Genomic DNA, 20,058 nt, shown 5'->3' with positions numbered 1-20,058 from the left:
AGAGGTGTGTTGAAGTCTCCCATGATTATGGTATGGTGGTCTATTAGACTCTTGAACTTGAGAAGAGTTTGTTTGACTAACATAGCTGCACCATTGTTTGGGGCATAAATATTTATGATTGTTATGTCTTGTTGGTGTATGGTTCCCTTAAGCAGTATGTAGTGTCCCTCTTTATCCCTTTTGATTAACTTTGGCTTGAAATCTATTTTATTTGATATGAGTATGGACACTCCTGCTTGTTTCCGAAGTCCATATGAGTGATATGATTTTTCCCAACCTTTCACCTTCAGCCTATGTATGTCTTTTCCTATCAAATGCGTCTCCTGTAGGCAGCATATTGTTGGGTCTTGTTTTGTGATCCATTCTACTAGCCTGTGTCTCTTAATTGGTGAGTTTAAGCCATTAACATTTAGGGTTATTATTGAGATATGGGTTGTTCTTCCAGCCATATTTGTTTATTTCTGTTACTAAACATGTTTTGTTTTCCTCTTTGATTATTTCCCCCCACCTTTACTGTCCTACCTCCCACTGTTGGTTTTCATTGTTATTTTCCATTTCCTCTTCCTGTAATATTTTGGCGAGGATGTTTTGAAGAGATGGTTTTCTAGCTGCGAATTCTTTAAACTTTTGTTTATCGTGGAAGGTTTTAATTTCATCCTCCATCCTGAAGCTTAATTTCGCTGGATACACAATTCTTGGTTGGAACCCATTTTCTTTCAGTGTTTGAAATATGTTATTCCAGGATCTTCTAGCTTTCAGAGTCTGTGTTGAAAGATCAGCTGTTATCCTGATTGGCTTGCCCCTAAATGTAATCTGCTTCCTTTCTCTTGTAGCTTTTAAAATTCTCTCCTTATTCTGTATGTTGGGCATCTTCATTATAATGTGTCTAGGTGTGGATCTCTTATGATTTTGCACATTCGGCGTCCTGTAGGCTTCTAGGATTTGGGATTCTGTCTCATTCTTCAAGTCTGGGAAGTTTTCTTGTATTATTTCATTGAATAGACTGCTCATTCCTTTGGTTTGGAGCTCTGTACCTTCCTGTATCCCAATGACTCTTAAGTTTGGTCTCTTAATGTTATCCCATATTTCTTGGATGTTCTGCTCATGGTTTCTTAACAGTCTTGCTGAGCTGTGTATGTTCTTTTCCAGTTGAAATACTTTGTCTTCATTGTCTGATGTTCTATCTTCTAAGTGTTCTACTCTGCAGGTAGTATTCTCCATTGAGTTTTTAAGTTGGTTTATTGCTTCCTGCATTTCTAGGATTTCTGTTTGTTTGTTTTTTATAACCTCTATCTCCCTGTATAGTTGATCCTTTGCTTCCTGGATTTGTTTGCGTAATTCATTGTCGAAGTGATCTTTCATTGTCTGATTTTGCTGTCTAATGTCTTCCTTGATACTCCAGATCATCTGAAACATGTATATCCTGAATACTTTATCTGACATTCCATCTGCTGCAGCTGTTACCTCTTCTAAAGTTGCGTTGGCCTGCATTGCTTGTGGTCCTTTCTTTCCTTGTCTTTTCATACTGCTTGTGTATCTTTCCTTCAGGCACGGGCGGCGGCTCTGCTCTCTCCTTATTCCAATTGGGGTGTCGTGGCTACCACGCCGGCAGGTCACTGGGAATGTTCTGGGCGCTGGCGGCGGCTCTGTTCTGCCCATACTCCAATTGGGGTGACCAGTGTACCACGCCGGCAGGCCACCGGGCCTGATCCGCCGGTCGGTTGTAGGTTTGCCTACCCTGCAGGCGCGGGCGGCGGTCCTACTCTGCCCCTACTCCAAATGGGGTGACGTGTCTGTCGTACTGGCAGGCCACTGGGCCTGTCCCGCTGGTCGGTCGCAGATCTGCCCACCTTTCGGGCACGGGTGGCGGCTCTGCTCTGCCCCTACTCCAATTGGGGTGTCGTGACTACCCCGCCTGCAGGTCGCTGGGCCTGTTCCTGGCACGGGCGGCGACTCTGCTCTGCCCCTACTCCAATTAGGGTTGTGTGTGTACCACGCCGGCAGGCTCCTGGGCCTGATCCTCCGGTCTGTCGCAGGTCTGCCTACCTTGGAGGCGCGGGCGGCGGATCTGCCCTGCCCCTCCTACCATGCCTGCGGACCCCTGGGCCTGATCTGCAGGTTGGTCACAGGTCTGCTCACCCTGCGGGCACGGGTGGCGGTTCCGCTCTGCCCCCACTCCAATTGGGGTTACATGGCCACCACACTGGCAGGGCCTGATCCGGGCGTGGGAGAACGATCTGCTCTGCCCCTACTCCAGTTGGGGTGATGTGTGTACCACACTGGCAGGCCACTGGGCCTGACCTGCCAGTCTGTCACAGGTCTGTTTACCTTGCAAGCACGGGCGGCAGCTCTGCCCTGCCCCTCCTACCACGCCCATGTACCACTGGGTCGCGGGTCTGCCCACCTTGCGGGTGCGGGTGGCGGCTCCGCTCCGCCCCCTCTCCAATTGGGGTCACGCGGTCACCACGCTGGCGAGCCGCTGGGCCTGCTCCGGGCGCTGGCGGCGGTCCGGCTCCTCCCCTCTGGCTCGACGACAAATTGAGGAGACTCGGGTGTCTGTGCCTCACCCCCCCTACCAGGAGACCAACTGTTTCTGTCGCCGCTGGTATTGATGAAGTTCTCTCCTCCGCCGCTTTCTGATGACATCAGATCTCTGCCATGTTTGTATCCTATGCGAATGGCAGCATTTCGTTCCCCTTGCCAGGCAACCAAAGCAAAGGGTGAGTCCTGACCGGCCCTCAGCAGGACCCGGACAGAGAAGCAGTTTCCGTGGGCTCCTAGCCCTGGGCCAGGGCAGTTCCGGGAGCCGGAACTCAGCCGCTCCGTGCTCGGTGTAAGCTCCGATAAGAGTAGGCTCCAAGAAGCAGTCCCCGCGGGCTCAGTTCCGGGAGCTGGAATTCGGCCACTTAGTGCTTGGTGTATGCTCTGATAGGAGCAGGGTCCAAGAAGCAGCCTCCGCAGGCTCCCCAGCCCTGGGCCAGGGCGGTTCCGGGAGCCGGAACTCGGCCGCCCCACGCTCGGTGATCAGTCCGATAAGATCAGGTTCTAAGAAGCCCCCAGGCACTGAACCCTAGCAATCTATCTGCAAGCCGCAGGCGAATGGCAGCCTGAAATTACCTGTTCTATGGCTGAATGAGCTGTGGTCAGTCGAAAACAGGGATGGTGACGTCAGCTTTCCAACATGGTGGCTGCTGGCCTCCTCTGTGGTCTGACCGGTGTGGAGAACCGAGATGGACCGCTTCCTTCCCCCATCTCGAACCCAGAATTCAGCCCTGAGTATGGTGCTTGCATGGCTGGCAGAAACTGCAGCGCTGTATCCCTGCGTCGCTATCTCCTCCGAAGTTAATTTTTACCACATTAAAATAGTGTAAACCAGTGATCTTTAAAAAATATCCATGTAAATGAAAAAAATTAATATTCATAGAAGGCAAATGGAAGAGGAATCCAAGTATGTCACCAGGAAGACGAGGTTTCTGTAGTTCTCTAACATCACATCTCTGTATAAATCACGCTGAGCAGGCTCAAGGAACTTCCATTCCTCCTCAGAGAAATCAATGGCCACATCCCTGAATGTCAACATATCCGTTTGCTGGCTTTCAGGGTGCCCGGTGTACTCCACGGGGATCTTCTAGCCCTTGAACGGCAGCAAAAGCTGGGACTCCTAAGAACCGGAGCGGGACACTAAAGGTGAATCCCAAGCATGGCGGACTCCAAAAGCAACTTACACTCTTTGAAAAAGCTCTGTGCATGAGGAATAAAAGGTTTTTTTATAGAAAAAAGAAATTTTATAGAACTCATGTTTAAGAATTAGAATAAACCCAAAATTTCAAAAAGTTTTTGAATGCATTGCATAACTTTCTGCTTTTTTGTTTAATCATCACCTTTGCTTTAATCTATTCAAATATTTTATTTATTTATTCATTTATTTTATTTGTTATAATTAGTTATATATGACAGCAGAATATATTTTGACATATTGTACTTAAATGGAGCACAACTTCTTATTCCTCTGTCTGTACATGATGCAGAATTACAACAGTTGTGCAATCATACATGTGCATAGGGCAATAATGTCCAATTCATTCCACCATCCTTCCCACCTCCATGCTCCTCCCTCCCCTTCTCTCACTCCCCTCTGCCCAATCCAAAGTTCCTCCATTCTTTCTTATTCCTACCCCATTTATGGATCAGGTGTTAAATTTCTTTTAAAAATATTTAAGATCTCTGGAAATTAGAGAAGTATAAATTAAACTACACTGATATTTCATCTCACTCCTGTCAGAATGGCAATCATCAAGAATACAGGCAAAAACAAATGTTGTTGAGGATGTGGGGAAAAAGGTACACTCACAAATTGTTTGTGGAACTGCAAATTGGTGCAACCAATATGGAAGGCATTATGGAGATTTCTCAGAAAATTTGGAGTGGAAGCACTATTTGACCCAGTTATCCCACTACTGGGCTTATACCCAAAGGACTTAAAATCAGTATACTAGAGTTATGAAGCCACTACAATATTTATAGCAGCACAATTCACAGTAGCTAAACTATGGAACCAATCTAGATGTCCTTCAACAGATGAATGGATAAAGAAAATGTGATATATATATATATATATATATATATATATATATATAATGGAGTGTTACTCATCCTTAAAGAAGAATGAAATTATGGCATTTGCTGTAAATGGATGGAACTAGAGAATATCATGCTAAGCAAAATAAGCCAGTCCCCTAATCCAAAGGCTGAATGTGTTCTCTGATATGCTGATCTATAATCTATTCATATCTTAAGAAAGGTATTAGAGAAGATAGAGGGTCTGTCCTATACAGAACAAGTTATTAAGAACCATAAAAGAAGGATGTTCAATTGAAGAAAGGATATACAATATGATTAAAAATACACCACAAATCAAAAGTGATATTTTGGAGAATTACTAGACTGTTTTCTTGAGAAGTGTAGTCCAGACTGCATTTATCTGGTGTCCGCCCATCAGTGGGTTATTTCCCTGTTTCCCTCCTGTAAACTAGGTGTCCCATGTTTTAGCTATTTGCACCATAATGCTGCTCTCTTCTTTGTTGTTTGCCATCAAAATTTCCATTGCTTTCAAGAGAACTCTTAATCCTGCTAATTCTCACATAGTTTACAAGATAAAATTAGTTTGGGGGTATACTTTGAAATTCTATGTTCATATGGATAGCCTTTCCCACTGGGAGTCTATGAGCCATGCTTTCAGACTTGGGGTGGTTATGCTACCCCTGTTTGAATATTAACAGGGCATAGAGAGAGGTGGTATTTTCCAATGTTATCTATTTACTTTCTTTTGTTTGAAACTTTGTCATATATCATGTTTGAGTGAGAATGGTGATGGTATCATTATTTTAGGGCTGATGCCCTTGTAGTAGAGAATATTTCTGTGAATGGGCTTAGTGGAGAAAAGGATATACTAATTTCTCAACCAGAGTTGCCATATATTTAGTCTCTGGAACACAAGGAGATGTAATTAGGTCTTAATTAAAACATTATATATTCCATGCTTGTATAATTATGTCAAAATAAATTCTAGTGTAATTTATAACTAAAAAGAACCAATAAAAGCAAACAGAGGATTTTATAAAAATTGATAATGAAGAGAAACTTATTTTCTTAAGTAAATAAAAAAGAGAAGATGGAATTCTGATGTATTGTCCTGTTAGGTAAAAGATCATACCCCTAGTCATGTGACTAAGAACTGAGGAAAGATGGTAGGTACTGAGGAAAGATAAAGCTGTGTGTTTCTGGCTACTCCTATCTGGAACAAAACTTCCATCATGGTGATCTAGGATAGAAGGTGAAAAAATTTGTAATGGTTTAAATGCTTCACAATTTTATTGTTCTTTACAAAATATACTCTACTTTCATGTATATCTAAAAAGAACAAATGAAAAAAATCAAAAATTGGTAGGCTTCATTGAATATATATTTTTTCCTTTGTTCCACTGTCTTAGAAAAAATTTCAGATACTGTAAATGTTTTACTTTATAATTTTCTCAAGTTGTAGTTAATTTAAGAATGGATTCACTGAGATTCTCATGCTACCATTTCAATAGTAGATATCTAGAGTTTAGTTTTGAGGGCTGTAAACTTTATTCTAGTTTTGAGTTCTCTATGGGATATGTACTTTGGAACTATATTTTCTCAATAGCTGTAAGGAAAAAATATAAAGAGACAGAGACAAGATGCAGAGGCAGGAAAGATGGCAGGATGGCCAAATGGCCAAGCTGCAACTTTATTTATATTAATAGATTACATTAGGACACTGGCATCAGTAGTCCATTATTGTTCACTCTGTCATTAGGCAGGTTACAGAGTTAGCAACTTTATGCTGCTTGTTCCTCAGTTACATACAATAGTTGCAATGTGCAATTATTAGGAGTTTTGTGTAGCTCTCAAGAAATTCCATTGTTTAAAGTTATTTTTATGTGGACAGGTCTAGATGCAGTGGAGGTTGGTGAAACATTGTGGTTGTTTAACAAGAGAGTTTCTTTATTCCCAGGCACTGTGTGCCTGAGATCAAGGTCAAGTCTGATAAGACTCTAATACACAGCCTCCTCATGCAGGCAATTGCTACAATAGCCAGGCATTTCCTAGTAGCCAGACATTCTGTGCTTTACACAGAAACTTCCTAGCAGCCAGGTATATTGTGCCTCTGCACAAAAACTTCCTTAGCCACCAAGTATGCCATAGCCATGAAGCTCTCAGAGACTCCAATCACAAACACAGAACCCTTACAAATAGCTTGACTGTTTATATTTTTATGTGATCTTTTGAATAGTATTTTTCCTTCATTCTGTGAGGTCCCATTGCTCAATTTAATCTTTTATAAATTATACTTTTGATTTTAATCCAAACAATTCTTTGCATTGCCCTAAATCACAAGGTTTTTTTTTAGATATTTCTGTTTTTATTTTATAGTTTTGTTTTCATTTTACATTTCGTCTGTGAGATGGATAATTTTATGTGTACATTTTTCTGGTTTAAAGATTTACTATATCTGGTAGAACTTTATTTTGGTGTGTTTTTAAAGGTTTCTCTGAGAGAAATTAGCACTGAGTGAGTAGACTAACATAGTATGTGTAAATCACCAAAGTGTGCAGGCATCATTCAATACCTTGAGAATAAAAAGATAAAGAGAAAAAAGAAAAAAAAATGGAAGATGGACATGTATTAGCCTTTTATTGATGTAAAAAAAAAATTCCTGACATCCATAAAACAAATAAATATTTATTTTGGATTATGGTTTCAGATGTTTCAGCTTATGATGGTCACTTAGCCCTATCATTTTGCAATGGTTGAGGCTGAACATCATGGCATGGTGAGATTTCTGGAGAAAGATACTTACAACATTGCCTGGGAAGGAAATAGAATAAGAAACCGGGCCCAAACTTTCCTTTAAGGTTATTCTTCTAGTGAATTAACTTTCTTCCAGTAGGTCTCACATCTTAAAAACTTTACTACCTCCCAATAGGAAAACAGATTAGTGAATAAACTTTCAAAATAAGGCTTTTGCGAGGCATTTAAAATCCATCCTTAACAGGCAAATTCTCCCTTTTCTATGGCTGATAAATCCTTCTTCTCCTGTTCTTGGATATCACAGCTCTTGATTCTTGGTCTTGAATTTCTGGGACTTCTACATTTCATTCCTCTTGTTCTTAGGTTTTTCATTTTCTTGTTATCAATCAATCTCTCACATGCACAGATTCTATTGCTTATTTATACCTTTAGAACTCTTGACTAATACAGTCTGCCATCCACTTGTGTTAATTTTTGCATAAGATATGAAGATTACTTCGATGTTCTTACCTACATATATCAATTTGTTTCAGTGGTATTTGTTGATGTATCAGTTTCCTCCATCAAACTTCTTGTTTTCACATTACTATGATGTTAATTAAGCATATCTGTATACATATTTCTGGGATCTTTATTCAACTCTATTAATTTATGCTTCTATCCCTTCACTAGTTCCCTACTATCTTGATTATTTTATCATGTTTTAATATTGAGAAAACTGGTTGCTCCTATGTCATTTTTTCACTTCACAATTTGTAGCTATTCTAGAGCTTGCATAATTTTGCATAAAATTTAAAATAAAATTGTCTTTGTCTAAATATAGGATATACACTAAATTTCCAGACCTTTTAGGTTAGGGACATGTTATCTCTTTACTATGTTGAGTCTTCAAATCATGGACACTTCATATCCCTCTATTTAACTTTGATTTTTTTATAGTAAAGACTGAATCCAAGGGTGCTTAAACACTGAGCCACATCCCCAGACTTTTTTTTGTATTTTATTTAGAGACAGGGTCACACTGAGTTATGTAGGGCCTCACTAAATTGCTGAGGCTGTATTTGAACTTGTAGTCCTACCACCTCAGCTTCTTAAGGTTCTGAGATTAGAGGTATGCACCACCATGTCTGATTTCTCTGCTATTTTTGATTAAGGTTTTGTAATTTTCACAAATGAATTATGAATATATTTTGTTACACTTATATGTATGTGCTTCAACTTTAGGGGAGCAATAGCTAATAGAATTGTGTTTATTTGTAGTTTTATTCCCATTATTTTTATTAATATATAAAATTTTAATACATTTTTGCATGCTAATCTTATGTCATGTGTCCTTTCTGAACTCATTTAGTCCTTACAGAAACTAACTTATAAAAGTTCTACATTTCGATAATTTTTAACATTATGTTGTGGCAATTTTAACTTTCTCAAGTAATAAACCTGTAATGATTTAGGGGAAATAGTAAAATAAAATAACATCTATTACAGTAAAACAAAATTTATAATAGCCTTTTTACCCAAAGATTTACCTTCGTTATGTAAAGTTCAATTCTTAAAAAGTAATTCTGATTAATTTCTATATGACTGTTTTTTTTTACTTCAATATGCTTAAAATATTAGATCTTCAAACTTCCTTATTCTTTTGAAATTTATATATATATATATATATATATATTTTTTTTTTGTAAAAACTTAGTCTTCTCTAAAATAATACTAAGAGTATTTTTTCAATCTGAGACATTTTAGTCAAATTCATTAGTATTATCTAAATATTAGAGAGACTATTTGAACCAGGTATGGTGGTACATGTCTGTAATCCCAGCAACTGTGGAGGCTGAGGCAAGAAGATTTTAAGTTTGAGACCAGTCTCAGCAACTTTGTGAGGCCCTAAGTAACCTAGAAAGACCCTATCTCACAATAACATATATAACAAAAAATAAATAACTGGGCATGTAGATCAGTGATAAAGCATCCCTGGGTTAAATATCCAGTACCAATAATAATAATAATAGTAATAATAATAATAATAATAATAATAATCACACTATTATAAGTAATGGTGATATTTCTGAATTACAGAACCATTAGTATAGAAATACTTGGGTGTATTTCTATATAATTGTTATGAACAGGTATTTAGGATGTACTTCTCACTGGATCAGTGGGTACTTATAATGACAGCCAATCTGAATACATAAGAAATACTGGATTCCTGCTGGGACTCAGAAGAGTAGAGGAGAGCAAAGGGTACTATCTTTTGAAATTGACAGTCTATTTTGAAAGATAAAGGTGTGGCTGACAAGGACATATGTCAGGGACTAATCAGAAGTTGATGAAAAATACTACCTCCCTCAACCACAGAAGTGGCTGAAAGATAGGGTAGTTCTTTCACACATGTCTTCATAGCACACACATAGGTACTCTTAGAACAAGAGGTGCAATTCAGGCCAGATTAATCTATAGAATAAGAAAGTGAGGAATCTGGCCAATTGCCCCATAAAACTTAGTTCTCACCTACTGATACTCTAAAAAAGACATTCTGAGGATGAAAAGTAGTATATCCTAATCGATCCCCCCAATAGAGGTGGCCATGCAAGAAGGGGATCATATTTGCATTCTGCGTACATATTTACCTAACATGTTTGGCCAGTTTTTGTCAGAGCTAAATTGAAAGGGTATCAGAATTTGTTTTAATGGCTTCTTCATAGGTGGCAGTTTCTAAATATTGAAACACCAGACACAGACTCCATTTAAAAAAGAAGAATAAGAAAAAGAAAAGAAAAAACAAAACAAAACAAAAAAGTGCTTGCTTCAGTAGCACATAAACTAAGATTGGAATGATACAGAGAAGATTAGCATGGCCCCTGTGAAAAGATAATACACAAATTTGTAAAGTGTTCCATATTAAAAAAAGAAACAAAAAAGTAATCTGGATCTTTGTAGGATAAGTGATGTTCTAACTGATTGATATTATCTAATACCTAGTGTCTCCTATAAACAACTATTCCATGTCACCCTTTTCTTTTGCACTCATCTTATTCTTCCCGCTTTAAACAGTCTTTCCTCTGACCCCACTCTCTACCATCTTTTCTTTTTTATTTACCTTATTTCAGTCTTATTTATTTTCATTGCATTTTCAAATTCAATTTATTATGCAATTATTAATTTGTAACCATTTCAGCCAATTCTGTATTACACCTCACACATTACTCTTATGTTAAGAAAGTTGTAGAGATCATTCATAATTATATTTATATTATATATTGATATATCATTTACTTTTAATCTATAACTGTTACTTTTGGCATTCTATTCTTCCACAGGGTCACTGAAGATTGAAATTAGCACTTGGATTAGACTGAGCATATGTTTTGAACCTAAGATGTACTGTCAGCACAGGACTGGTTCTAAAGAAACAATTACTCATCCCAGTGAAACTGGAGTTCTTCACAAAACCAAATTTTCCACTCTGCAGTGTATGGAGTAGGGAAGTTCTAACTTAAGGCCTCTGCAGACAAGAAAGCTTATTCTAGTGTTAGCAGCTAATCACAGCAGAGAAATGTGTGCTGTTATCAGCTCTGTGGGTTAAAAACAATGAAGCCAGATTTTTCTCTGCTGCTACAGCAACAGGCATGTTACACTTCTCAGTGCTGAGGAGTACCCTTCTCCATATAATAGCAGACCCAAGCAGCTCACCACCAGTTTCACTTCAGGTTCTTTTCTTGTGAACTTGAATAATGAAATCCATGGAAAATGAAGGGTGAGTGTAAAAGAGTAGGATTTATTCCAGAGAGAAGAAAATTAGCAGTGCTTTCTTAAAATGAGAAGGGGGGTTGGATAACAGTCTTTTTACTTCCCAGTGTGTCAGCCTATGGGTTAATATAGGGTCACTGGTCAAAATCTTTGTTAAACAAGTATTTGAAAGTGTTGAGTCTTTTGATTCAGTTGGTGACCTTCTGATTGACCACACATTTTTTGCAACTTTCCTAACCTCTATCCAGATCTGTTCCTACCAGTTTTCCTGCTTTTCTGGGACAAAGACTTGGCTGAAATTATCAAAATGTGGCCTTTACATTAAAAAAGTCTTAATTGGGGTCTATTAACCTGACTACATACCCAGTTTATTATCTATCTTATCTTGAAGGGTCCTACATAAAAGAGAAAGAATATATTTCAAGGGATGGTCAAATCTGGGACCTCAGAAATCATGAGGAAACAGAATAATATAATCCAACCCTAATAGTTACAACTCACCAATAAAGGAGCCAACAGACACTAACTGGAAGAAATTCCAGAGAATCATAGCACCTGGGACAGGGGTACCCTGTGTTTTGTTTCTTCTTTGCTAACAAAACATTAAACTTCCTTTTTTTTTTTTTTTTGGCAAACCATGTCCTCATTATTAGATTGGCATTGGGGACAAGGACCAAATTTTAGCAACAAATTTCACACCCTGAAGGGACCCAAGACCAGCACCCACTCCAGCTTTCTTTGGCAGGCCTGGCTCCAAGGAAACCCACATCCATACCAAGGTGCTGGCTAACTTGTTGAGAGCCAACAGCAAAAGAGTTAGGAGACAGGTGATTTTGCCTGGGGTCAAAGAAGAGGATCTATTCCTGTCAGTAAAGGGAGGGACTGAGGGAGCATCCCAGCAGCTACTAAAGCTCCTTTTGGTTTGGGGTTTTGCATTCTCTCTCTGAACAGTATAGGTTGTTCCATCATGGTCCACTTTGAGAGAAAGGAAACTGAACTCAGTAAAATGGTGACAACCTTGGCCATTTGGTAAGTCCCCTGGTGTGTGTGCCAAAACCCTTCATCCTGCACATTGGGTTCCTCTTTGTGGAAACACCTGGTCCTTCTTTTTGGGGACATCTGTAACACCACTGGTATAGGAGTCATGGTAAAGCAGGACTTGAGAACATAGGGATATGAGGGATATGAACTTCCTTCTGATCTGTTCTACGTTCTCATCTGTTTGTTGACCTTGGGATTGGTAATTCCCTCTAGTTGTCTGTTTTGTTTGTATCTGCTACTGCTCCTATTAAGACGTGGCCAGTATTGCATTAATTCTATAGGTAAACTCTTGAGAATGATCTTGGCTGGTCTATTTAAAGGTTCCCATCTGCCAGCCATGGTTTTGAGGCTTCTCTCTGGTTGTCTCTTGTCTCTCTTTCTGTTTTTTCCCCCAATCTTGCAATTGGAGTTGGCATATAAGAGTTACAAATAGTTGAAGAAAGTGCTGCCTATAGGTATAAGTCTCAGATAGTGTTTTACTGTAATGGCTTGGCTTTTAAATAGCTTTTTGGATTATTGTATAATCTTGCAGTTGGAGTAAGTATGTCAAAGGTAAAAAGAGTAGAATAAATTTTCATGGGTGGATCTGTCTGTTTTAAATGTTCCCATCTGTCCACCTGGTTTTGGTGATCCTTTCTTGTCTGTTTTTTTCTCTGTTACTGGCCCTTTAAGACATGGGCCATGCTGCATTGATCTTACTGGTAGTCTCTTTAGCAGAGACATCTTGATCACATCAGCCAAATATGGGTATAAACCTGTCTAAGAGAAAGATGGTTTAGTGTAACACAATCTGGATATTAAGTATTTTTTTCTGGATTATTATATAATCTTGAAGTTGAAGTTTGTCAGGAGTAAAGTATATGAAAAAGATTCTGTATGTATAGGCATTTGTGCAGTTGCATGACAAGGGGTCTGAACAGTCAAAAACTAATTTAAAGGAGCCAAAAGGCACTGCCTCTGGTGTACAAGGATAGCAGAATATGAGAAGAAAAAAAATTTTTTTTAAATCCATATTTTAAATTCAGTGTTGACACTCCCAGCATTATTTCTCAGCCTGGCCCCTGGCAGCCACAGATCATCTTATTGTGGGCCAAGGACACAAGCCCTATACTGTATAAAAAAAGAAAAATAATCCCAGAAAACCTGCTTGGGCTACAGAAAAAATGGCTAAAGATAACCTGGCTTCTGTCATGCCTTCAACCTCTTTTTGCATTGGGGGGCAATGTTGGAGGCTACTGGCTACAAACAATGTGGTAATAGTTTCCAGCACAGTCAGTTTATGACTGGAGAAAGGCATAGTCTTCCCTTTTAAGCTGAGACAGGGTACCTCATTTGGCCAGGGCGTATTAATCACTAGGGCAAAGCAATTCTTGCTATAGTAGTATCCCATCAAACCAAATGCCTGGAGAAACTGACAGAATAAATAACTGCACCCAGAAAAGAAAAAAAAAAGACAGAAACTAAAGCCAACCTATGTTTTGTAGGAAGCCTCTGCAAATGGGTCCTCAAGGAAGCCTAAAAAAAAGAATGGAAAGGGCCTCTTCCATTGTATGACAATATGCCTAGCATAAGAAAATGGCCAAAGGAAAAAAAAGCCTCCAGATATAAATGACAATGGGAAACTCACTTAAAGTTGAGTGAATGTGATAATAATAAGAGAGCCAGGTCAGGATCAAAATATCCTGTGTTCCAACCCCTTGAATGCAACCTCAGAGGAAAATAAGTAATGTAAAGTTTTTATATATGCTGAATTTTCCAACTCTCTTCTGAGATGAAATTTGTTGTCTAAACTAAATTCACAGGGGCTTGTTATTTAGTGGTAGAGCACTCACCTAGCATGGGAAATACACTGAGTTCGATCCTCAGCACCACATAAAAATAAATTAAAAAAAAAAATAAATGCACAGATACCATTCATAAGGTCTGCTTCAGAATATGAATTTTAAAAAAGGTCCAAAACTAGAAAAGAAAGGTATAGGTATGGAAATATATTTTCATACAGAAAATTAGAAGTTTAAAATAAATGTTTCTAGATGAGAAAGTATTTTGTCTGGTAAAGTAATATTCTCTGGCTAAAGTCCAAGATGAAAGTGGACCAAAGTAAGAATGCAAAATTGAGAATGTAAGTAAGTCACAGAAGTTCTGTGGAAGATAAATCTCAAAAAAGTTTGTGTTTGTGATTAAATTGGCTATAATTAATAACAAAGTTCTTAGAACTTTAATGTACTGATACACAACAAAGTATGAAACATTGTTCTGCCCTTATCTATCAAAATAATTTTATTGTATTTGTTAGGTTTTATTACTTGGGGGAAACTAAGTCTTAAAGGAATTATTATTTTTTTCCTGTTCAAAGTCTTAAATGATTACTTTATAACTGGTTAAAAAACTGTTATGTGTAACAATATAGTCAACACCCAGATTATATGGGACTAGTTATACATATGCATCTGAGAGCTAGATCTGCCTAAGCCTTGTTTAAGTGTTATGTAAAAGTTTATAAGAAATCCTGGGAATGAAAAACCCAGTAATCAAATAAAAAAATTCAGATAAAATTCTCACTGGTAGATCAGATTATATAAAATACAGATTTCTAGATCATGAAGACAAGTTACATGAACTTGAACATTCAGTGTACAATAACAAAAATTAAGTAACCATGATCAAAATATGCATCACTTCTAATTCAAAACTAAGAGATAAAATTTAAGAATTATTGAAATCAGCAAGGTCTGGTGGTGCATGCCAGTAATTCTAGGGGCTCAGGAGCCTGAGGCAGGAGGATCTGGATTTCAAAGCCTGCCTCAACAAAACAAGGTGCTAAGCAAATCAATGAGACCCTGTCTCTAAATAAAATACAAAATAAGACTGGGGATGTGGCTAAGTGGTTGAGTGCCCCTGACTTCAATCTCTGGTACCCAGCCCCACATACACAGCCAAAAAAAAAAAAAAAAAAAAAAAAAATATATATATATATATATATATATATATATATATATATATATATAAAACAATTATTGGTTATCTTCCTGTCAAGATAACCAATAACTGTTCTCTTTTATACATTGTATCTGACATAGAAGGGTCACACTGTCATTTGAACACCTACCTTATATCATTTGCTTTGACTAAATCAACTTACAATGATTAACACTGTTTGCTAAATGTATAGGAGATTTAAGGCTATCCTTTGATTTTTACTAACCCATGAAGACCTGTGATTATTGTTACCATTACATTCTAGATTCTAAATTGTACTTTAAAATTTTAACTTATTGAAATGTAAAGATTAAGAGAGTACCTTGTCAAGTTGGTGTTCTCCAAACTAAAATTATGTGCAGCAAAATCTCAAATTTTATATGAATAAAAAATTTGATTGGTATTTATTCATGTCATTTGATATTTATAGCTGGATGAAATAACCTGTTGTCAATAAGTTATATGTACAATTTTGTGTTACTTCTCACACTGAAATTGGAATTTAAAAGCATTTTTGGGAGATAATAATGAGAGCCTGATCTGTTTAAGGTAACATTGTAAAACATGGAAGCATTCTGCTACTTTTTCCAGAAAAAGAAAGTTAAAGGATTACTCTTAGTCTTTCTCTGATTCATGTTTCAGATATAATGGTGTACTGTGTATTTGTCAACAACTCCATGTTATCTGAGATAAGGCTCTGCCTCCTATCTTAGTACATATAAGAATGGCTCAAAAATAGGCTAGACTTCAACTCATTTAAAGTAGTGTTCAAAAGTTTGTTTTTTTGTTGTAAAGATCACTATGATCTTGAGCAGGGAATACACTCTATAGCTAAATAAAAGAACAAGAAAATAAAAGTCATTTTTTGGTTCATATTACACAAACTGAATATGTTTTCTCTGTTAGTTTTATTTTGCGTTTTCCTTATAAACTTTGTAACTATTGTATGTTAATGTTTTGCAGAGGTACTGCTTAAGAAACAAGCAAACAAACAAGAAACCCACCTGGGTTAATTTGAGATAATAAACCATCACATGCAGATAGTATATAATGCTGACACCCAGTACTAATACTGACCCCAATTAAATGAAAGGGGTAACTGTAAAATTATAGATATTGAAGTTATAACCTGTTGCTCACTCTTTTAAGACTAGTGAAACTTGCTTGCTATGTGTTTAAAACCCAAAACTTGGAGATCAAAGTCAAGGAAGTAAAAGGGTAAAGGAAAAAACAGCCAACATTTTGGCCCTTGCCCTCTAAGGTCAGCCAGGATCCAGAGAATGATGGAACCCCTCTCTGGGCCCTACAAATCTGGTGAGTCACCCAATCTACTGAACAAGGAGATTCAGAGGACACTAAACAACCAGAAGCCAACCAGTGCATTTTTTGCAAAGTGAGGGTCAATGGAGATGGAAATATCCCTGAAGCTTCCAAGAGAGTGCACATGTGGTCAGCAGGACTCTGACCCATCCTGGTAGATGACACTTCTGGTAGAGAAAATCTAAAAGAGGCAAGAGGCTTTGCATACATGCCCAAGAGTGATCTCTGAGAAATCTCAGCTGACTCTTAATAGTAGATAGGAACAACGTCAGTTTTGACTGACTTAGTCTTAAACACCTGGCAGGAGGAAATAGCCTGAGCATTGTCCTAAAGGAACATTTAAAAGACAGAACAATGTTTTGTTGCTTTTTCTTAAATGTAACTTAAAATGTACACTTGTGTCAGCTCTGCCAAGAGTAATGTTAGAGGCTATAAAGGAAGTCTTCTTGTGTGAAAGTGCCTAATAATAATGATCACAAAGGACTCAAGAATCACATGTTTGTCCTGAGTTAATTTGAGCTGGATCTCATAGACTTACAAATCATCCTAACTTCCTATATTGAAAAACTTGGTCAGTTTTTCATTGATATCATTATGAGTTACTGTCTTGTGGTTTTAAGGAACTGGCTAAAATGCAAATTGCTTTTGTGCTAATTGTTTACCGAAAAAGTAATGCTTTGCTGTCTTGTTTATTGTTTTCTTAGCATGATTCCTGCCCTATGTATGCCTTGTCCAGTCATATGTCATCAGCCACCATGGACCTCTGAACTGCTCTTATGCTGAGTACCCTTAACTCTCCACACCTCACCTGATAGAGGAAAAAATACTTTGGGTTACTTTCCCCATTTCTGCCCTCTTTCAGCAGGAAGAAGTTTGGAGATGTCATCACGAATTTTCCCATAGAAATGGAATGTAGAAATTGACAATGGAAAAATGTAACAGTGGTCCACTGATTTGAATATAACCCTTGCTGCTCTGCCACTGCAACTTATTTTTAAATGGACATGTTTCTTTCCTTTGCTCTCTCCTTGCTCCTACCCCTCCCTAATCTCAGGGAAAGCAAGATGGCCTTTCTTCCCCACTCTAAGCAAAGTTACTTGTTCTTTTTTTGCACACCCACCATAGGAACAAAGTAATACAGACTTTGGGTATAGTACCAGAAGATCTCAGAAATGACTACGTCCCAAATTAACAAGTGAATTGCAACTCCAATATGTAGCCTCTTTAAAAGCACCCTGCTCCAGCTGATGGGAAGAATCACAACCTCTGGGATAGGAGTTTCCTATATTTCTCCTTTGTTAACAAACCAATAAATCTTCCTTTTTCTTTTCTAAAAAAAGAAAAGAAAAGAAGCAAAAAAGAAAATAAAATACAAAGAAAGACAATAAATATTTGATTATTAAACACATCAATGAGCTGAAAGATGATATAATGAATGAAGAAACAGAAAATATAGCAGGTGAAATATAATTTCAATAAGCCAATAGATATTCTAGAAAGAAACCAATCAGAAATCCTGTAAATGAAAGTCACAATAAATCATGTCAACATTTAGTTGAAAGTATTACTAATAAGTTAGATTATGTAGAGAACAGAACTTCAGGCCTCAAATACAGGGGATATGAATTTGAACACTCAGTGGGTTTAAAAAGAAAAAATAAAATGCAAAGGACAAAATCAGAACATACAACTCTGGAAGAAGATTAAGAGATTAAATTTAAGAGACATTGAAAATGAGTACATCATGGAGATACAGGTTAATGGAATTAAGATCATTCCTAGTGAAATAATATTAGAATCGTTTCCAAACCTTAAGAATGAGATAGCCATCCATATTTAGTATAAATATAGAATCCCAAATTAAAAAGAAAATAATAGAGAACCTCTCCAAGACATATAACTCTCAAAATTCCTCACATATAATAAGGATTGTATATTAAAAAGTGCAAAATAATCAAGTCAGGTCTAATTTAGAAGTAAAAGATCAATTCTCACTTCTCAAGCTTGAACTCTAAATTCCAGAAGGGCTTGGAATGAGATGATCCAAGCTCTAAAAGAAAACAATTGAAAAACCAATAATACTTTTTTTGTATATTTATTTAGCCAGTCTGTATCTTTAATTTGGAGAATTTGTTTATTTACATTCAAGGTTGGTATATGTATGCAATGACATCTGCTATCATTTTGTTATATTTCTAATTTTCTTTCAGTTTTTCTTATTCTATTCTTCCTCTCCTGTTGAAGTTTGTGATTTGGTAGTTTATTGCATTTATAAGATTTGATTATTTTTTCTTTCTCTTGTATGTCTACTTTTCCATGGGTTTTACATTTTAATGTTTTTTTTATTTTTTTTTTAATTTTTTATTGTTGGCTGTTCAAAACATTACATAGTTCTTGATATATCATATTTCACAATTTGATTCAAGTGGGTTATGAGCTCCCATTTTTACCCCATATACAGATTGCAGAATCACATCAGTTACACATCCATTGATTTACATATTGCCATACTAGTGTCTGTTGTATTCTGCTGTCTTTCCTATCCTCTACTATCCCCCCTCCCCTCCCCTCCCCTCCCCTCCCCTCCCCTCTTCTCTCTCTGCCCCCTTTACTGACATTCGTTTGTCCCCCTTGTATTATTTTTCCCCTTCCCCTCACTTCCTCTTGTATGTACTTTTGTATAACTCTGAGGGTCTCCTTCCATTTCCATGCATTTTCTCTTCTCTCTCCCTTTCCCTCCCACCTCTCATCCCTGTTTAATGTTAATCTTCTTCTCATGCTCTTCGACCCTACTCTGTTCTTAGTTACTCTCCTTATATCAAAGAAGACATTTGGCATTTGTTTTTTAGGGATTGGCTAGCTTCACTTAGCATAATCTGCTCTAATGCCATCCATTTCCCTGTAAATTCTATGATTTTGTCATTTTTTAATGCAGAGTAATACTGCATTGTGTATAAATGCCACATTTTTTTTATCCATTCATCCATTGAAGGGCATCTAGGTTGGTTCCACAGTCTAGCTATTGTGAATTGTGCTGCTATGAACATCGATGTAGCAGTGTCCCTGTAGCATGCTCTTTTTAGGTCTTTAGGGAATAGACCGAGAAGGGGAATAGCTGGGTCAAATGGTGGCTCCATTCCCAGCTTTCCAAGAAATCTCCATACTGCTTTCCAAATTGGCTGCACCAATTTGCAGTCCCACCAGCAATGTACAAGTGTACCCTTTTCCCCACATCCTCGCCAGCACTTGTTGTTGTTTGACTTCATAATGGCTGCCAATCTAACTGGAGTGAGATGGTATCTTAGGGTGGTTTTGATTTGCATTTCTCTGACTGCTAGAGATGGTGAGCATTTTTTCATGTACTTGTTGATTGACTGTATGTCCTCCTCTGAGAAGTGTCTGTTCAGGTCCTTGGCCCATTTGTTGATTGGGTTGTTTGTTCTCTTATTGTCTAATTTTTTGAGCTCTTTGTATACTCTGGATATTAGGGCTCTATCTGAAGTGTGAGGAGTAAAGATTTGTTCCCAGGATGTAGGCTCTCTATTTACCTCTCTTATTGTATCTTTTGCTGAGAAAAAACTTTTTAGTTTGAGTAAGTCCCATTTGTTGATTCTAGTTATTAACTTTTGT

The 20,058-nt window shown here is 37.6% G+C and overlaps 1 non-coding gene across 1 annotated transcript; it reads left to right on the top strand.

Annotated features, from left to right (window-relative positions):
• Positions 1-10,137: 10,137 nt before the first annotated feature.
• Positions 10,138-10,244, top strand: LOC114092324 (U6 spliceosomal RNA). The gene has a single exon (XR_003582683.2). It is a non-coding gene; the product is annotated as a U6 spliceosomal RNA (small nuclear RNA).
• Positions 10,245-20,058: the final 9,814 nt, after the last annotated feature.

Source organism: Marmota flaviventris, chromosome X, assembly GCF_047511675.1.
Source record: "Marmota flaviventris isolate mMarFla1 chromosome X, mMarFla1.hap1, whole genome shotgun sequence".
NCBI lineage: Eukaryota > Metazoa > Chordata > Mammalia > Rodentia > Sciuridae > Marmota > Marmota flaviventris.
The sequence above is the reverse complement of the archived record's forward strand: the minus strand, read 5'-3'. Positions and strand labels throughout refer to the sequence as shown.